At 39.4% G+C, this 20,191-nt stretch overlaps 1 long non-coding RNA gene across 2 annotated transcripts in view; it reads right to left on the reverse strand.

The window, feature by feature from the left end:
- LOC136016569 (uncharacterized) overlaps window positions 1–20,191 on the reverse strand; it is a 461,128-nt gene that overhangs the window by 260,023 nt on the left and 180,914 nt on the right. Inside the window, exons 3-4 of one of the 2 annotated variants that reach the window (XR_010613652.1) lie at window positions 15,238–15,358; window positions 5,683–7,030 (exon numbers count right to left, since the gene is read on the reverse strand). This is a non-coding gene — a long non-coding RNA (uncharacterized LOC136016569). Of the gene's footprint in view, window positions 1–5,682; window positions 7,031–15,237; window positions 15,359–20,191 lie in introns of those variants that run through there. The other variant, XR_010613651.1, reaches the window with a different exon arrangement.

Below are 20,191 nucleotides of genomic sequence, written 5' to 3' on the forward strand. Positions count from 1 at the left end.
AAAAGAGCCTTTGCAAATGCATTTCAGCCATGGCTTCTCCTCCTCCCTCTTTCCCAGTCACCTAGCACGGTACTGAAATACTGAGTGTTCTGCTGCCGCTGACACTCAGTGCAATTCTCTGGGAAAGGGTCTGCTGTGATCGATGCAGCTTGCAACTTTCTAAACATACAAGAGACACGGGCAGGTCTGGAAATAAGGAGGAGTATGTTACAGAAACCTCCATGGGAACCTAACTTAAATATATCTGTTGGGAGAAAAAAATGCATACGTACACATATGTAGGTACAGTTGTATAGAGTGAAAGGATTTTGTCTCATTCAACATCAAATATTATTCCACTTCCAAGTCCGTACACAAAGTTACCCAAGCTTTTCCTACTTCCACTTACAGAGCACATGTACCTTTTAAATGATGATTATTATATTGTTTATTCAAAAATTTATCTGAAAAAATATTTGCAGTCCTACAGTAATTTTAAAGGATGTAAAGGAAGCAGGATCTGATTTAAGAGGCTGACACACAGTATATCATGCTGCTCTTCAAGTTCAGTGTTCAAGAATTTCCTAGCTTTTTTGGAGGTTACTGTAAAGTAATGGCAATGCTTAATGTAATTAGTATTTGCTACAGATTTTGTATGAGGTGAGCAGAGAGAACTTAAAGTATAACATTGAAGAGAATGCAGGGAGCTCACTAAAGATAAATGCAGAACTGCTGTAGTAAGTATCCAGTTTATAGAAGCAGTTCTTTGTCACACCTGTATATGATCCTTTGGTCAACAGCAATTTCAGACAACACACAAAGCTGAACATGTAACAGGCCACACCAACATGTAACACTGCATCTTTGAGCAAAATGCATGAAGAAACTACAACTGGGTCACAGTCAGGTAGATTTTGAAATACTACAGAGACTCGGAGGAGAACTCTCCATCACTGTGGATCTAATTTGCCATTTAGACTATGTGAAAAGTTAAGAATTATGGAACCTGCAAATTCATCCTTAAAAGCAGAAACATATAACTGAAAACTCTGAGAGAGAAAGGAATGGATACCAAAACAGGGCCACAAAAATTTGTCAAGTGACACTAGTCATTGGGAATAGTTATACAGTCTCAGTGTTTGACTGTTTTCCTAAGAGCTTTTGCAAAGCAGTTACTTTCAATGGACAGGTCTCTCCAATTTTCCCACCTGCTAAAAATAGAAGTTCATCACAGTTATAAAAGCTTGATGCACCCCAAAAGCTTCCCAAGCATACACTCAAACGAGTTGAGTCATTACTGCTTAGTGATGTACCTGTAAACCTACATGAAAATCACATTATGCGTAATGATTTAGAAATAAGTAGTAATGCATTAATGTAGCAGATGTATTTCCAAATGGATGCATTTCTGAACACCAGATGATACGCTGGAGTGTCAAATGGTTCAAAGGGCAGTGCTATTACGAGTACTTCATGAGGCAAAGTAACTAGGACTGCTCACAACACATTTCTGTGCCTCAAAACATGTAGTAAAAGAAGTGATTTAAATGTTGAATGTCCTAATAGTGCTATCAGAAACAATCTATGGACAGTAATTTCCACCCAAAATCATGTAAGATGCCATTATTCACCTTTCATGTTTCAGTTTGTACTCAGGGTGAAGAGAACCTGAAATTGAATTGAGTAATTCTGCTGAACGATTTTTCCCAATTAACTCTGATAATTCATTTTCCACATAAATTTAGTCTGTCCTGATTGGATCTTTATTTTTGATAAAAGAATTACGCAGCACAATAATATTATACATCGAGTTTCATCAAAATGTCTACTGAACGTATCTTGGGATCCTGTGACTCTTATTAATATTACAAAAGTCTTCAGAAAGAGAACAGAGAATATTCATCCTACAATTACTGTGATTTTAGAATATTATCACGAACGTGTCGCATTTGCTTCACAAGCGTCAGAACTGTCATCAACTGAACTCTTTAGAGATATGATGCTATTAGCAGCTACTCCACATGTTCTTGAAGAAGGGAAGATCAGTGAGAGAATGCTTCAAAAGCTGTGTACAAGTGATGTGCTACTGATGGAACAGCAGAGGATTTTGGTCATGTCTCAAGAAAGGAAGGCAGCAGTCGGATATAAATGTTTCCACAGGATTACTCTTCAGAGAAAACAGACCACAAGTGGATGAAGAAAGCAGCTAACAAATAGTTTTTACAAGTTTGTGGGTTAGTCTGGGAGCACAGGCTTTTACTTAACAAAAAGAATTGGCTTTCTAACCATGCACCTAGGTCATAGAGGTTTGTAAATCAGATCTTGCCAAATATGTTGCTAAATTATTCAGTAAGAACATAACCACACAGTAGACTCTTGAGTTGATCCTTTCCATGCAGAACACACATAATCTGGGTGCCAGTAAGTCCTGTACTATTCCTTTCAACGTCTGTTTCTCATTGCTGTAGTTGCCCTCTGCGTATTCATTGGCTTGAAAACTGTTTTTAATAATAAATGATCAACAGACCTTTTCTAGTCTTGCTATCCATTTCTTATTTACCATCAGAGAAGACTAAGCCACATGGAGCTCAGTGGTATCCAGTGGAAGTGCAAGGGCATTTTTTCTCAGCTGTGACTGAACACTGAGTATGTTGCCTAGAGAAGCTGTGAATTTGCCTTTCCTGGAGATATTAAACACCCGTTTGAACACTGCCCTAAACAACCTGCCCTATTTGATCCTGCTCTGAGCAGGAGGATGGACTAGATGACCTCTGAAGGTCCCGTCCAACCCAAACTATCGTATGATTCTATGATCTCCAGAGGTGCCTACCAACCTCAACCAGCCTGCAATTCTGTGATTCTATAAAAAGATCGCACTAGTTGACACTTTGTGACTCACCCTGCTCCAATGCCTTTGACTGCAAATCTAAGAGATTCCTGTGATCACAAACTGTATAGATGCACACCCTCTCAAACATTCCTTTTCAGCGACCAGCATTCAGCTTTCAGCATACTCCTCCCTTGCATCAAACTGGGCCTTCATGTAGCAAGCAGAGTTCCAAACTGCTGCATCTGTGCCTGTTGTAAAAGGTGCTGGAGGGTCATAGGCATAATGGGTGCTCTCTGCAGGAGCACTACGTGTGGGACAGTGGGCAGGAGGGCAGCCTAAGCTGGGACACAGTAGTGACCTGTTTATAACATGTGGTTTGTTAAGAGGTTAGTCAGATTGTCAGTGAGGAAAAGATTAATGGCAGATCACTGTGACTAAAAAGCTGTCTCCCTTGGTCACAGAATGGATAAACTAGGGACTTTCAGAAACAGTGATGTTAAGAAAATCAAGTTAACGTAAAGATACTGTGCAAGTATCTGCTAGCCTTGACTTAAGGCTGGAAAAACCTAAGTTCTGATTCAGAGAAACAAGGGAGAAATTTCCAAGGTCAGTCCTCCTTCTAAAATCATACAAGGAGTTCTACCAGTAGAGACAGTCAAAACTTAAACACTTCTGAAATTCAAAGGGGAAGAGGCAGGCTTTTTGCTGCATTATGGAGGGAGTATTAGATTTGAGAGGCTATAAAATAGACCAGAGAAAATCCAAGAGTAGCTACTCTTGCAAAGATGTAGCACTGGAAAGTCTTTTTTTCTCCTCCTGCTCCATCCCCTTTTTATTGAAGTATTTTTAATCCTATAGCTCTCAGCCCAATACAATTCACTTTTGCTCCCTCTGCTCTATGAAAACAGTAATTTTCTTAAAAACAGGTAGTGGAAGACTATATCTATGAGCTAAAACAAATAATTCTTAGACTGTTGGAAAAGTTTCCCTAATCAGGTTTTTTTCTGCCAATTGGTCTAAACATACAAAAGAACCCTTAGCATTTGTGTAGCATTGCTCATACAGCTTTAACAAAAATAAATAAAATCCTGAAATAAAGTGAACTGAAATATAGTAATACTTAACATTCAATTTTTAAACTAGGAAGCTGTTGTGGTTTAAACCCAACCACAAACATCGTCCACTCACTCCCCCCTTCTTGCCCTCCCCCTACACCCGGAGGGACAGAATAGAGAATCGAAAAGAATGCAACTCCCACGGGTTGAGATAAGAACAGTTTAGTAACTAAGGTATAACACAAACCACTACTGCTACCACCAATAATAATAATGATAAAGGAAATAACAAGAGGAAAGAATACAACACCTCAGCACCAGCCGACCAATAACTCGCCCCACTCCCCCCAGCCAAGCACCGACCAATACCTCCTCCAACCCTGCAGTCGCTGCCCTTCTGGATAACTCCCCGTTACATCCTGGGCATGACGTGCTGTGGTATGGAATACCTCTTTGGCTAGCTTGGGTCAGGTGTCCTGTCTCTGCTTCCTCCTGGCCTCCCCTCCTCCCTGGCAGAGCATGAGGCTCAGAAAGTCCTTGGCCAGACCAAACATTTGAGCAGCAACTGAAAACATCGGCGTTATCAGCACTGTTCCCAGGCCAAAAAATCAAAACACAGCACTGCACCAGCTACTAAGAAGGAGAAAAATGACTGCTACTGCTGAACCCAGGACAGAAGCAAGAAGTTGGAATTGTTCTAACAGGTTTCAGTCATATGTAAAGACACAGAACCAAAAAAACACAAAAAATGAAAGCAAAGGTTCAGTCCTGACAATGCTTACATACATGAATAATTAAAGGACTCCAGAGTAAAATTATTCATGGTTTGGACTTCATGCACAAGTGTCAGGATGAAAAAAAAAAAAAAATAAAATCAAGTTATCATCTCATTGAAATTTACAGTTGTTGAGGTTTAAGCCCAGCTGGTAACTCAGAACCACATGAACGCTCGCTCGCTCCCCCTCCTTTTCCCCCCCCAGCTCCTGGAGGAATGGGGAGCAGAATCAAAAGAATGTAAATCCCACGGGTTGAGATAAGAACAGCCCAGTAACTAAGGTATAACACAAACCACTGCTGCTACCACCAATGATAATAATGATAAGGGAAATAAGAAGGGAAGAGAATACAACTGTGCACCACCCACCAACTGATACTGAACCCGACCCAAGCAGCGATCTGGGCCTTCTGGGTTTATATACTTTCCCCCAGTTTCTATACTGGGCATGGCATGCTGTGGTATAGAATACCCCTTTGACTAGTTTGGGTCAGGTGTCCGTCTCTGCTTCTTCCTGGCTTCCTGTGCCCTTCCTCAGTAGCAGAGCATGAAACTAAAAGTCCTTGATTGGAGTAAATATTACTTAGCAACAACTAAAAATGTCAGTGTTATCAGCCCTGTTCTCAGACTAAAGTTGAAAACACAGCACTGCACCAGCTACTAAGAAGGAGAAAAATGACTGTTACTGCTGAACCCAGGACCCAGTTTTATATTGTTTATTTAAGCTTCCCAAAATTCCTGTTGATTGCAATGAGGAGTTTGCAGATGATGGTCAGTACATGATCATGTCATTTGAACCCTGTGGTTTGGGTACAGAATACATTACACATTTGTGAGATTATCTGCATCTTATAAAGCCCTACCTTGTATTTATATACAATCAAACTCAAGATTTTTCCCATTTAGTTTCTAAAAGTTTGTATTTTTTCCATAACTCTCACTTCAGAATTCTCATCTGCTAATGCATTCCTTGAAATTATGCTTAGATTAAAAACATCTCTAAAGGAAATAGAATGAGACATTTCAATACATCCATATTTTTTTTGTGACAGTGCCTACAAAATGCATGCAAAAGATCAAGCTGTTGAACACAAGCATCTGTCTGTGAAGGCCCTCAAATGCGAGCTCTTCTTAGGAAAGAAGTAACACAGACATCAAAGAAACACAGCTACTCCTTAGCCTTGAAGAAAAATATTGCTATTCTACCAAACGTGCAGAGATACAAATCATCGTTCAACTCTTCTCCTCTTTCAGGTGGCTTAGTTTTACAGAAACGTTCCCTTCCATGTACAATGTAATATGACTTTGGAGAGAGAGGGATTCGGTATTTTTTTCAGTGTAGACCATGCAGATGCAAATATTTTGCTGAGTTAAGCAGATTCACTACATCACCCTGCTTAAGCTCAGTATCTATTTCTGTGTTGCCTATTTTAATCTTAGTTGTGAGTTAAACTGGCATTGCTGAAGCTTTTTTCTAAGGGTTTCCAACATATAAGCTGAACTACAGTACCCTTTAAATAGGGTTGTGCCTGTTCAGCAGATGGATAGTGATGGACTGAGCTTCAGTGACTTGTCTGTGGATGTGAATTCTTAAAGACATTGGTCTGCAATACTCAGAAGCTCAGTGACAGAACACATTGGTAGAAATTTCAGTGCAAACTAGAAACTAGAACTTGATCTAGCACCCCATGTGTCTGTAGGCCAACAGTTCTATGCTCTTTAATACTCCTCCATTTCAAAAAGTGGAAACGTGACCATCTACTAAGTTGTTTTCACCAGCCTTTCAAGGTCTGTGATCTCCAGAGAGGCAGATTTTTTTAGCAATGTATTTTAGCATGTTATAAAAACAACGACAAAATATACTAATGACATGACTGAAGGAAAAGAAGAAGCAAAAGAGTTTCACTGATGGCTGATGAATGTCACTGGCAGGGAAAGGTACACTCTGTGTTGCTTTCCATGGCTCAGTATACGTGCTTCAATTCAGTATTTTAAAGGGCAGACTTGAGCCAATTTAGGATGTAAATTCAGACTCCATGGTTATAAAATTGATATCCTTATGAGCACCCCCTGCATTACATTGGTTTTGCTTTCTCTTCTGAACAGCAGACTTTGACACAAACAGCTAATGGATCAATAAGCAACTTGTTTTGTGGTCTCCAAGTGCATCGATTCACAAACCATTCATCTCCTTGTAAACACAGAAATAAAACAATTATCACTTAATAATGCACCATTACATCATCAGTAGCTAATCAGAATGCTGAGGAATTGCCATCTTCTTGCCCCTGTATATCATCTGTTTATTGTAGAACATTCAATTTCAGAATAAACCAGTATGTATTTCTTTCCAAGGCCTGGGTGTTCTGGGAGCGTTCATGTCATTTCTCCCTAAACAAACAAAAGGCCACCTGAGAAAACCAGTAACTTAGTTTTTAATAACCTAGAAATAAAAGAAAGCAAGCAGATTTTAAATGTTTGTACTGAGGAGTTTAGCATACAATCTGTTACAACTGATTCAAGTTTTTAGATAGAAACTTGCTCTGAATTAATATAAGGAGCCAATTTTGGTACCTTACATGCAAGATATACATAGGTGCAGAAAAGCCAAGAAGTTCTAGTGAGTCATGAATTTTGGTTAGGAGTAGAATGAAATTGCTAATTTTTGTAGATACGCAATGGTAAATTGAGGAACTCTATCTTAATTCTGCCAACCTGTGGTATAAGAAACTCCAAAATCTTCCCAAGACATCAGAAAAACTCAGGCTGGAAGACACTTTGAGAGGTATCTAGCCCAAGTTCCTGCTCAAAGCAGGGTCCGCTGTGAGATCAGGAGCTTGATCCCACTGGGGTTTGAGAACCTTAAAGGACGGAGGCTGCACAACCTATTTGTAACATGCTCCACTGCTTCACTGTCATTGTGGTGGTGATATTTTCCCTATCTCACCCTTAGCAGGGGAATTGGAACTAGATGATCTTAAAGTCCTTTCCAGCCCTAACTATTCTATGATTCTGTGATCTCTGCTGAACATCCCTTGTTTCAGTGTGTGTGCTAAGTACTTCTGAAAAAAATTATGAGCTGTAACATTCTGGTTATGAACTATCTTGTCTCTTAATCACTCACTGTAGATAATCTCCTCTCAAAAATACATGCATAGATGCCACCTATGGTTCATACCTGAAATGCCAGTAACAATTAGCTCTTGTGTTCTAATGACTATTTCTCCAATGATGAATTGTTTCACAAAAGAGACAGAATTGAGCCGTAAAATTCCTGGTACATTTTTCTTTATGATTGCCAACTTGGTTCTCTGCATCCCCATTTTTTACTAGTAATGTAAGGCTAAGAAACAATAATTACAAAAATTAAATGTGACATTTAAAACTATTTCTTTCTGAGAAAGGAAACTTCACCAGTGAATCCAGCATTTAGTACGACTGCTACCTAAAAATGCCTAATGCTATCTGTCACAATTATTTTCCTCAAGAGTTATAAATCCTCACAATCTAGAATATACTTATTCCTTCTGCATATTGCAGTAATCTACATGTGTTGATAGTAAAGGCACTCACTTGGTCATTTTTAGAGCACTGTCAGATAGCACCACAACATCTCCAAAAAGGACCTTTTGGGGTCTTTAGATGAAACCTCCCACTGCCATGGTGTATAAATCTTACCTAGTAAGGTTCTGACAATTTTATTTAAATAGAGTAGACTCTATGTTAACACACCAAAACCAAACAAAACAACAAAACCCTACCCCTGCAAGTGCCACCTCCTCTATTTAAAAGATGGTGAAAATGCACGTCTATTCTGTTCGTCCACGGCTTTTGGGAGGCATTTAATACTACCTCCCTTAGTCCTTCAGAAAAGGACTGAAGTGGGCAGGCAGACAAATGGGAAAAGGTTAGAAAGGGAACTCCCCAACACAGAAATGTCAATAAAGGTCAACAACAACCAGATGCTAGTCTGAAGCTGCTGCAACAGCTGTGTCTTTATACACATACGTGCCACAGATCATCCCCTGTAACTGTCAGATAGTGGTGGAACCACAAATTACAACAATTTTTGATTGATACTTTAATTACTACACAAGTATTTAGACAAAAAAATTGCATCGTAGGAAAGCAGTTTACATCACCTTATAAGCCAATACCTAAGGTACTGCAGTAAGTGTTCTTCCTGCATACTTATTTAGTACAGCTTTAACAGGACTTTACATCTTGTCTTTCAGAACTAGTACTTCATGTTGTCATTGTGACAGTCAATTAACAAAACTTTTTGTATCTATAAGGAATTAACTTAATACTAGTGACCAAACCCACACCTATTTTTGTCCACATTGCTTGCAATTGCCCCCTTCTACAGAGACACAGACGCAAACCAGCAGAGTACACCGCACAACCACATTCCAAACGCAGTTCCTTCCCAAGACAAATGAAGCCCTCTCACAGCCTTGGTATGACAAAAACCTCCTCTTGCTGCTTCTGTTCAGTGAATTGCACCGCCTGCTTTCACTGCTGGCAAAGATGGAATTTCTGTTTCCACCTCACACCACAGCAGCCTGCTGCCTCAGAAATCAAAGTCTAATTCCTCACAGAGAAGAACACGTGGTCAGAAGAACAAAGAAGGGCGCTGACTGCAGATTTACCCCAAAACCTCTCATACAGAAATTGCACACACTCCTGTCTTCAGGACAACTACCTGCAGGGTACCCCCCACCACCAAGGTGACAGGGGAGTTCAGTTGATGCTAACAATGTCATAAATCAGAATAACCCTAAAGAATAATGGTCCCTGGAGGCAACATAAATGCTACAGGAAAATCACCTCAGACTTCTATGTCTTGCGTGACCACACAGCACTCTGTTTTAATTACCTTTATTTTATGCCTAATGACATTTAAAGCCTATTTCTTTCATCAGTTATTTCTGTAGGACTGGGAGGTGATCAGAGGCCCACATTTCCAAGAACATGCAGGATGTTTGAGAACATCCTGGGTTCAGCATCATCATGTACTGCATTCACCTAACTACAGATGTTGGTTCAATTTTGCTTAATAATGTAAGGTCCCTCTGCTGTTTGTACCTTGTGAAGAGGAGGCCCACAGCACTGGCTTTTATTTTATGTTTTACTTCTTGAGCGGATTGCTTGGGAAAACAAATTTGCTCTAAGTTAGCGAGGTCCAGTTCTTGGAGGGCAGGGATGCAGAACTCCTCATCACTGAGGCTGAAGCAGAAACAGAGTTTCTCATGTTTTGTGTAACCTTTACTTGGATTGTAATTACTGTAATTTCTGCAAGTAAATAAATATTATTCTTCTGAACTGTAGTATCTGCTGATCATTGTATGCCCATTTAATTGCATAAGCTTTTAATATCCTACATTGCATTAAGGAAAGGCTGTGCGTGTAGAGCCATAATTAATGGTGCATGAGAAAAGTGAAACGAGATGACATTTGGGCTATTGCAAAACTGACTCTCAGGAGAGGTTCACCATATTCCTGAGACCTTCTGGAATCTGCACAGGGCACCAGTGATCTGGGGAAGGTGAATTTACACAGTTATACATGGTTTAGATCTTCTGCTCACTTACAAAAAGAAGTCAGGCCCTACGTAAAAACCCTGGCTTGAAATGAACAGCGATGAAATTGATTGCTAAGCGTATTCATCTAAGTACATAGTCAGACACATTACATGTTGGCCATCAACACTTAAGTGCAAAAGAAGACACTGAATTCAGACTTCAAAATACCACACAAAAAATGTGTTTGTATAGCAGCTGACCAGAAAATGATCCAAGTTACAGAACCACAACAGCAGCAGTTCAGATGTGACTATGCAACAGTGTGCTTTTATGCCTCTAATATTGTATTTTTTAATCTTTTGGACAACTGAATGATGATTTTGTTTGGCAGTACGGTAGACTTTTGTTAGTCTTTAACAAAATAACCTCCCTAAATACATAGCAATATGAGTGTTAAATTCAGCTGGCCTGGAAAGCACGGTATCTGCTTTGGCTTCGATTTTTGGCTTGCAGGGTTTCTCCGACTCTCCACATCAAATATTGCATTCTATCTTTACATTTCATTTTTTACCAGTGTCAATATCAAAACAAATATATTTGACAAAATTACAAGGGAAGATGTCAAGAGGATCCCTTTTTTCTTTACAGCAGTTCTGCAGACCCAGTGCAAAGCAATAGGCTTACTTAGATTCCCAAATACTTGCAATTGCCTGAGGTATCTTGCCATATACGTCACCTTTATTTGTTCTTGATTCAACCATGTAATAAACCTCCCACCTCCCCTTCAGAAATTTCTTTTCTGGAAAAGAAATTTTACAGATAACTGCAGAGATCTCTACAGGTACTGTATAAAACCTCCACATGTCAACAGGGAAAGCAACTCAGCATTACAATGATTTCTGAAGCACAGGAAAAAATTCTGTGTTGCTGTTTGAACTAAGGGAGTGTATTTGGAAGACACACGGAGCTAGCCTCAGCCTGGCCTTAGATGAAATTAGACATGACATAGAACAGCAGGCCACATTAATGAATGTGTTCATCACCGTTGTTTGTAGGGAGGTGATGAACTCGCTTGCATTTCCACACAGCCCGAGATTTCTCTGATTTACACCTTTTTTCTTCTGTCTCCCCCTCCTCCTCGAGGAAAAAAGTTCCTGGCAAATCTACATACCTTTAAAAGGGGGGAGGGCTCTTTATGGTGCGTGCTCTCTTTCATGCGATCAAACCTAATTTCCTTCTCAATTTGCTGAGCCACTATCTCTGGTTATTGCAATTGGAGTGTCAAAACTGTTGGCATCTTGAAATAATGGAATACTACCCAGTATCAATCTCATTTCACGTTTCTGACAGAAAGCACGATTTCCCTTTGTCTGTCCATTTGCAGTAACAAACAGCATGATTTCCATTTTCACTAATAATTTTAACACACACAGTTGGCTGACCAACATTTCAGATTTACTCCTTTATTCTTATATTGATATAAATGTTCTTTTGTATTCTTTTGTACTTCAGGCCCCCAGTGCTTGCATTTGACTTTTAAAGCAAATGACCAGAAAAGTACTTACTTCCCTAACCTGGATAAATGTAGAAAATAATTTCTGAAAACCTGTGGAATCATCTTAGGTTGGATTAAAAACAAAATGAGACAAGCTGAGAATAACAAATTATTTCATTTTACTAATAACTGGTATTAAATAATACTTGCCCTTTGCAGCTGACAAATCCTCCCATGCCTCCAAATAGCTCACATTTCTATTCTGCACAGTTAAAAGCATCTTTTCAATCTTTTCACATACTTCCCAAGACATCTATTTTAGAGATATTTCCTGATTGCCCACATGCAAGAAAATTTTGGCCTTTCCGATTTAAACCTCACTGTTTGAAAAAAGGAAAGTTTCACATGTCAAATTAATAGAAAACACTAGGTCATTATCAATGTAACATGCATAAAGTATAGTCTTTAAAGTGGGATATGACTCATTTACCCAACAAGAAAACTTTCGAGACTACAGCTATAAATTCAAAGCCACCTTTAAGTTTTCTCAGTGGAGCCTCTTTCCCTTGGCTTCCCTCCCTCCCAGCCCCCTGACTTGCAGGCCCACCTCTGGGTCTGATCAAGTTTGCCAGCATCTTGTACTGGGCACAGTATCACAAATCTGAGTTAAGTGCCCAGTAAGGAGAAACGTCCGCATCTCATGGTCCTCCTGTCTGTATGATCTAGTCTACTTCTGTCTACCAGAGATCCTACCTCCTTTCACTTAGCAGAAATCCTTATGCTGTTTTGAACTTCTGTCTTCGGAGTAATCTATTTCAAGCAGCCCACCACTCCTCCTCCTCGCAGTGTCACCAAAGGGGAGGGAAAATAAAAAAAGGAAATAAAAAAAATCTCGTGCATTCTTAGCTATACTTTCACCCTTGTGCACAAAACACACCTCAGCTGGGAGTGAGCCGGACGAGACTGCAGGAAATTAGTTTATGCTCCTACAGTCATCAGCTCCTTGAAGCTGATTTTTTCCATTTAGTTATGTGCTTATCTTTGACTGTAACAGGTGAACTGTAACCTAAAGAAGCAGATGAAGAAGAATGCAAACTTTAAGACATGAATTTCAGATTCCTTTTCATCCACCTTTTGTACAATATGATGGAAAAGTGACCATTAAGAAAACATTTTTCTACTTCCATTTACTTCCGATCAGATGGAGTTTTTTGTATACAGGCAATGTCTGTTTTGACTAAGCAAATTTTGGTTTCAGTATAGGAATAGATCTTAGATCAGATAACCACAGTCTGTAATTTGGGGGAAAAAAAAAAGCTGGAATGACCTACGAGATCTTTTCGTTAGCACTAAAACTGTTTTCTCATGAAAGGAATCTGTTTCTATTAGATCATGTTATTCCTTTTTGGTGCAATAATTGTCACAATATCGTCCTAAAACTGACCTTTGGAAGATTTACAGAAAACCATCCCCCACTCCTTACTAAGCTAAGCCAGTCTGTGTGATTAAAGCCACCTAATCAGGTTGCTACTATGACTTAGACGACCCTGCCTGCTCTCAGAAATGTCTTGGCTGCTGTAGCATGCCAGAAGGAAGAGCTGAGAAAAATTGACACCCTGCTGCACTCTCTGAATAGTCATATAGTAGCTTATACACTTGAGGTCAACCTGATAGACCTTGCAGGTGGAAATGCTCACCAGTGTCATAAAGATTTTTGCATCCCCACATCAGAAAACACAGTAAGTACAGAATACCTCACTAGTTTCAATTTTAATGACTGCATAAATTTAACACAAATAGGTTTAGAATCAGTTTTGCTCCTTCTCCAACCACAAAACATCATTAAACAGTGATTGCCAAGCAATATTTTTCATTACCTCCAATAAACAAAATCATCCTTCTCCAAATGTCAAGCTTCAGAGAATTTCATGAGACTTGCATATATCCAAGTCTTCTGTTGCCTATTTGGCCAACAAATCTCCACAGTACAAGATCTGCTCCCTTTACTGAACAGAGCTGGAACACTGTCTTCCCTTTTTCATATCATATTGGTTGAAACCCTAAACAACACAGAACAGCATCTCTGGAGAAAAAAGCTGCACAGTATTTAGGCATATTGAGCTGTCCCTGAAGAGCCACTGCACTAGTTCAGGGTCTTCCTTAGAAGACAAAGGTTTTTCAGCCTCCCTTCATATGTCATGTGCTGCAGCAGCCTGACTCTCTTAGTAGCTGGACTGGCCCTGGTTTGCCCATACCTGTGCTATAGCGCAGAACACGCACAAGGCTCCAGGCATGCTCTCCTGAGGGCCTGGCAGAAGAGGATTGCTGCTCTTCTTCTGCTTCTACACTCTTGCTAACACAACCTGTCATGTCATTGGCATTACTGATGTCTTCTGTGACCCGGTTTCAGGGCTGGTAAAATGCAGGATGGGAAAATATTCCAAACCCCGCTCTCAGTGCAGTAAGGATTTTAGCCCCAGCTCTTGAGTCCAACACCACAGTTCTTGACAGGGGTTCAAGACTCTTGCATCAAGAAGTACAGCTGCAGTACCTTGTTTCTTCCTCCCTCTGTGTACACATGGTGCTTTCGCTACATGTGCAAAGCAGCACAATAAAATTACAGTGGAGAGAGTAGAACCAAACACTGAAGATCTGCTTATCTTCTAATCTCTAAGTCTTATATCTACTATACACACAGGGACCTCAGGGAAAACATTCTGTTTCTTTGTGCTCAGTTCTCCATCTGTAGAATTAATATAACAGTATCCCTTTCTTTAGTCTCATTTATTTCAGTTATGAAATTCACTGTCTCAGAATTGTTTCTATTCTGTAGCTTTACAAGGCATACTGGAATACAAGAATTAGAACAATAATTACTCAAGGCAAATGATAAAGCCCAGGAAAATAGCCCCACACTGAGGGATTTTATTAAGTTTGAGCTAGATACCACATTGTGCTGGCCAACATTTTAATCAGCAGCATATTTATGTTCCTTTTGATCAATCTTTGATGAAACAAAAATGTCCCTTTTTTCCCTCCTATGTATCCACTGCCATGTGCAATTTTGATGGAATGTCCTTTCTCAGAGAGCACAGATGCATCTACAGTTCTACATAGCAAATTTCACCATGTGCAAAATGAAACTGTTTAACCTTGAAGTCCCTCTTGCACAGTAAGTTTTTACTTGTAACTTACAGGAATAAGACACAATGAAGAAAGCAAATCTCACTGCCTAACAAACACCTCCTGTTCTTTTAAAATACATTCAGGTATTTGGAATAATTTTTTTGTTATAACCACTCTTATCCATTTCTTACACGTTTATATTTGCAAGTGTATCTTTTGGGAGAACACAATTTTCATTTTGATGACTGATCTTGTAAAGAAACTTGAAGTACGTCTTCCTAAAAATATTTGTGATTTAATTGGAAAAAGAAAGAACTCAACCAAAAGTTTATGAAAATAAATGTCCAGAAAGATGTTCAACAATAACATCAGATAAGAACTTTGGTCATATCTCACTACAGTCATCCCAAATCCCAGCCTTGTAGAAACATCATATCATAAAACTGGTCTACCTGTTGCCTCATTTGTGCTTCTGGACGAAGGTTGAGAGTATTTGAAGTTTGTCAGCCCCAGTGTAAACTTCTGTGTGATTTGGAAGGTTCATCCAAACTTTGTCTTTCTTGGTTTCCTCACCTAAAAAAGAAACACAAAAAGAATTCCTCAGGAAAAGTAGTCAGGTAATACAGCTCAACAAGACAATACAAGAGAAATAAACACACAAACAAGCAAATGAATGTGCCGATGATCCTATTAATTTAGGGAAACAATAGCAGAAGAGTTTATCTAACCATCTACACAGCTAGTTTTCAAAACAGTTGATATTGACTGTAAATCCAGTAATTATCTTGGCAGTTATGATACTACATAGAGCAAGATCTGTATTTGTCAAAATGATAATTCGCTCTTTTCCTTTGTACCTGAAAAATCTTGCCCCCACAAGAGAGAAAGATTACTTTACAAGCACAGGAATTTCAAAACAGAATTCTTTTTAGGCACATTAGAGGTTCAACAATACATTCTCTTGCAGTTTCAAACTCCAGTAAAGCAATGGCTTTGAGGGGAGAAAATGATCCTCCAGAATTAGGGGAAAACATTCTAGTATGCTTTTGGAGTAAATATCCAAGTTTGCCAAGTGTATCTGCTGCTTGCTAGAGTCTCTCAACTTGTTAGCTTGAGCACACCCCCCATGCTAGAAAAACAATTCTAGTATGTCTATATAAAACAAATTTCATTTTAATTGTACATTCAACTAGGAAAAATTATATAACCCTGACTTTGTAACTGACAACTAACGTGAAAATATGACTCAAAAAGCTCTATGTACTACTGGCAAAAAAAGGATTCTCTGCCTGCTCACCAGGTACTGGATAGAGAAGTCAATGGACTTAAGAGCCAAGACACCTAATGAGACAATTAGGCCTTCACAAGGGTCTTTGTCTTTAATCTCATTGACTGAATGCTGGGGACACATTTTGTACTGTAACGGAGTGAAGTGTTCTCTTCTGCCTTCCCTTCTTCCTTGCGTGACAGCACCATCTGTTTATAAATACATCACTGGAATGACAGTGCTCTGATGATGTACTAATATAATACATCATCAAAGTGCCATCAGTGATGATCTAATGATATATTAGAAAGCTGTTTATCAAAACCCTGTTGCTTTGATGATGTATAGGTGCAATACATCACTGGAATGTCTTGCACTGGTGGCACTGTACTGATACAGACCTTGTGGGAAAAATGGGTCCTGCTAGGACTCAGAAAGAGAACAAAATGGAGACAGATATAGGAAAATGAAGGAAATAATATAAATCATTTATACACTCAACTGTTTAAGAGGAAGCTTCAAAGGTAAGGAGAAAGGGACTTAGGTTTCAGAAACCTGAGTTTCTAATGAAGTTTCTAAACCTGAATTCTAATGAATTTACTATTTATAATAGTAAACATACATCAGCTGGAGACACAAAAATTTAAGCACATTAGAACATGTAAAGGGAATACCAAAAAAAAAAAAAGACCCAGTTTGTGTACAGTAACTGTTTCACAGATCTGAATTCCTCATTCTCTTCCACCCCTTCCTCTAATTCATTTCTGCAGTTGGCTCAGAAAATAAACAGCTGGTTTTAGACTATGAGGTAGAATAAGGGTAATCTAACCAGAAAGCCCCAAGTGCCTCTTAAAGCTAGTTTTAGGTCACTTAATTTAAAAGACTGTGCATAGTTGTTTGGTGGTCTTTTCTCCCATCTCTCTCCCCCTACTCTCCCCGGTTATGAGTGGTCCTGCACTTGTAACTGCTATGCATTACTTTGTTCACACAACCCAGCGGTATTACACCAGAACTCAGCATTCAGCAAAGACTAGCTGAGATCACAAAAATGTATCGGGGCTGTTTGGGATGGAGTCAGTTTTCTCTGGAGTGCTGCATCTTGCATTTGTGACTAAAACAGTGCTGGTAACACGCCACCCAATAAAACAGAGCAAGAAGATGGTGCTGGTCAAAGCTTAACCACCCTTCATTTCAGTTTTATTGCTGAGCATGACGTTAAATGGTGTGGAATATCTCTCATCAATTCAAGCCAGCTGTCCCAGCTGTGACCCCTGCCAACCTCCTGTCCACACCCATCCTATCTGTTGGAGGGTGGCAGAGTGGGGAGCAGGTAAGGCCTTTGACACTGTGTAAGCACTCTTCAGCAATAGACAAACTTCTGGTGTCTTAACCAACCCAGGCCTGGTTGCAAATCAGAAACACAGAACCACATGAAGATAACATGAATAAAATTAATTACATCCCAACCAGACCCCATATATATAGAGAGAGATAAGCACATACACACACACACATATATATTTCTAAGATGCCAGTCAGCTGCAGGTGCTGCAGCATTCAACACTGTATTAACACTGCATGGTGAAAGCAGAGTCAACACAATAATCTTCCATAAAGGCTAGAGATTATCCCAACTTTTTTTGTTGGGTGATCTCTGAAGCAAACTGATCTTCAAGATTTTTAATGCACATTGCCATTCTTTATGTTTCATTTGAAATCCCAGGGAAGAGGTTGTGGATATGGCAGAGTCCATCTGCAGACAGGTCCAGCACAGCAGTGGCAGAACCAGGTTTCCTTCCTCTCACCACCATGCCTCAGCCCTGACCTTAAGGGTGTTTTCAAAGGAAAAAAAGACAAAAATATTTTCACAATAATATGGATCTTGGACACTGTGGTAAGTATCCATTCAGCAAAACTAAAATAAATTAGTATTTATAATAGTAAACATTAATGGAATTGAGTAAACGTACTGACACATAAACAATGCTTTTCACTAGGAAAAAACAAGTGTATCATTAGGAGACTAGATAACCCCATGACCATGACACTGACCAGGGTTCAGACAACGTACAGCTCCCAGCTCTGGCACACATTCCTACTATGACCTTCAGCCATTTGAGGTCTGTATGCTTCCCTCTGTATTCACCCTTTTCCTCCCATTCCTCTGCATCCATTTTGCCTTCCAGACAGGGACTACACTGTCTCATCGCACACCAAGTCCCCAATTTCCACAATATTCCAATGCCAGCTATAAATGGATTATCACAGAATAACTGATCACAGAATGCCCCATTTAGGATTTTATCAAGTCAATGCAAATCAGTTTTGCCTTCCCCCCCCCCCCCCCCCCCCCACCTTCTCATTTAAATGAGTGAATGATTCCACTTGATTTTTGACCCCCAGTGGAAAAAAGACCAAGAAATGGTAGCTCGGCACTCCCTTTAGGCAAATCCAGGCCACATCACATCAATGACAGGGCTCACTGGGATAGGAGACAGGCACTCTCCTTCCACAACAGGACCACCAGCCCTTTCTGTGCTGGGATGCTACAAAGCCAAAGATCAACTGTGCATACACAAACCAAACAGCATGTTAGATTGTCAGTATGTTCCCAGGAAAACAGCATAGATGTTAAAAATTAAGAAACCGGTCTAAATTTTGGAAGTGATTAACTACCTCTTACTCTCTGCTTTTTCTGATTCCTGATCAGGAGATTACCAGACTTCAAAACCTTTAAGGAATATGGCAGAGGTACCCAGCTGTCAGAAATCACTTTAATAAGCATACAAATGCAGAACCACCATTTTTTTTAATATTAAACAAAAGCAAAGAATATTTCCAACAGATCTTGTCATTTTCTGTTCGTGAACTATCTTGCCAAAGAGCTTTTCCCAACTTTGTCACTCAAAATTACCTCTTCTTTGTTTCTGCAAATTATTCTCTCTATAGACTGCTTAGTTACAAAGTGCAAGTAAATTACACAATCCTCTGCAATTTATTTAAATAGAATATACCATTTAGCATATGCACATTTGAAGTTCTTCATTTGACAGCAAAGTACATAGATCATGCAATTGTGACAGTTTTGTTCGTTCTTTTCCTGTCTTATGTATCTAATATACATTTTATGATCAGGTACACAATGCTAGCTACTTGCAGGTCATTCTGTATCAGTAAAGATTTACTGTTTCGGGTTCAAGTTCCCCCCAGTCACTGCTTTTAGGCACTTAAGAAAGCCTGATTTTCAGAAGCAAAAGTAGTTTCCTTCCACAGCTTCTTGGAACATGACAATTTAGACATCAAAACCAGAATGTTAAATATAAAAACTCAGGTCTTGCTGCTCATAGGAAGTGAACACAGAGAGATCTGAAATTCTGGAAAGCTGAAATGCAAGTCCACACCCTTGGATGTAGAAACTCAGTCACTAAAATCATTACCATGTGCTTAATCAAGTCTACTTCTAAGCGACAGAATAACCCTTAGTGTTCAAGAGCCTTTGAAGAGGTAGTATCTTCAATTAATACAGTTGCTTTAATGGAAGAAGAAGAACTTTTAATTTCACAGTCTCCCCATTAAGTTTGAAGTTTATCAGGTAGTTGTTATTTCAAATGTAAATTCTACTGTTGTACAGGCTGTAGTATTGTACTAACCCAGCTGCAACACCAGAAGTTATTTGGAGAGGCCAGTACTACTGGGGTTTCATGGCACAAAGAGGTTTAAGGGTTTATATCTTATGCCCATCAAAAGTTTTCCAAAGACAGCATTTGCTTCTATTTCACTTAAAGGTGAGAACTATAGACTATGGGGCCACCACAATCCATGTTAATACTCTCACTTTTGTGGCTGCTGACCCTGAAGAAGTCATTAAATGCCACAGAGGCTAGAATTGTAGAGAACTGTCATGACTTTATTCTAACAGCAGAAAAAGAATAATTACCTGGATGGAATGACTCATGCGTGACCTGATGGAGGCCACCAAGCAGCTCTGAGCTAAACTGGAAGACAGAGAACTGAGCCAGGTGTCATAACAGTCTTGCTGGGACTCGGGATTCTCACAATGATTTTCACCTAGGGTCACCACCAAGATGAAAAGAATGATCACTTTTCTCAGAGAAAGTAGGTGTCTTTTGGTTTAACTC

Source organism: Lathamus discolor, chromosome 6, assembly GCF_037157495.1.
Source record: "Lathamus discolor isolate bLatDis1 chromosome 6, bLatDis1.hap1, whole genome shotgun sequence".
Taxonomy (NCBI): Eukaryota; Metazoa; Chordata; class Aves; order Psittaciformes; family Psittacidae; genus Lathamus; species Lathamus discolor.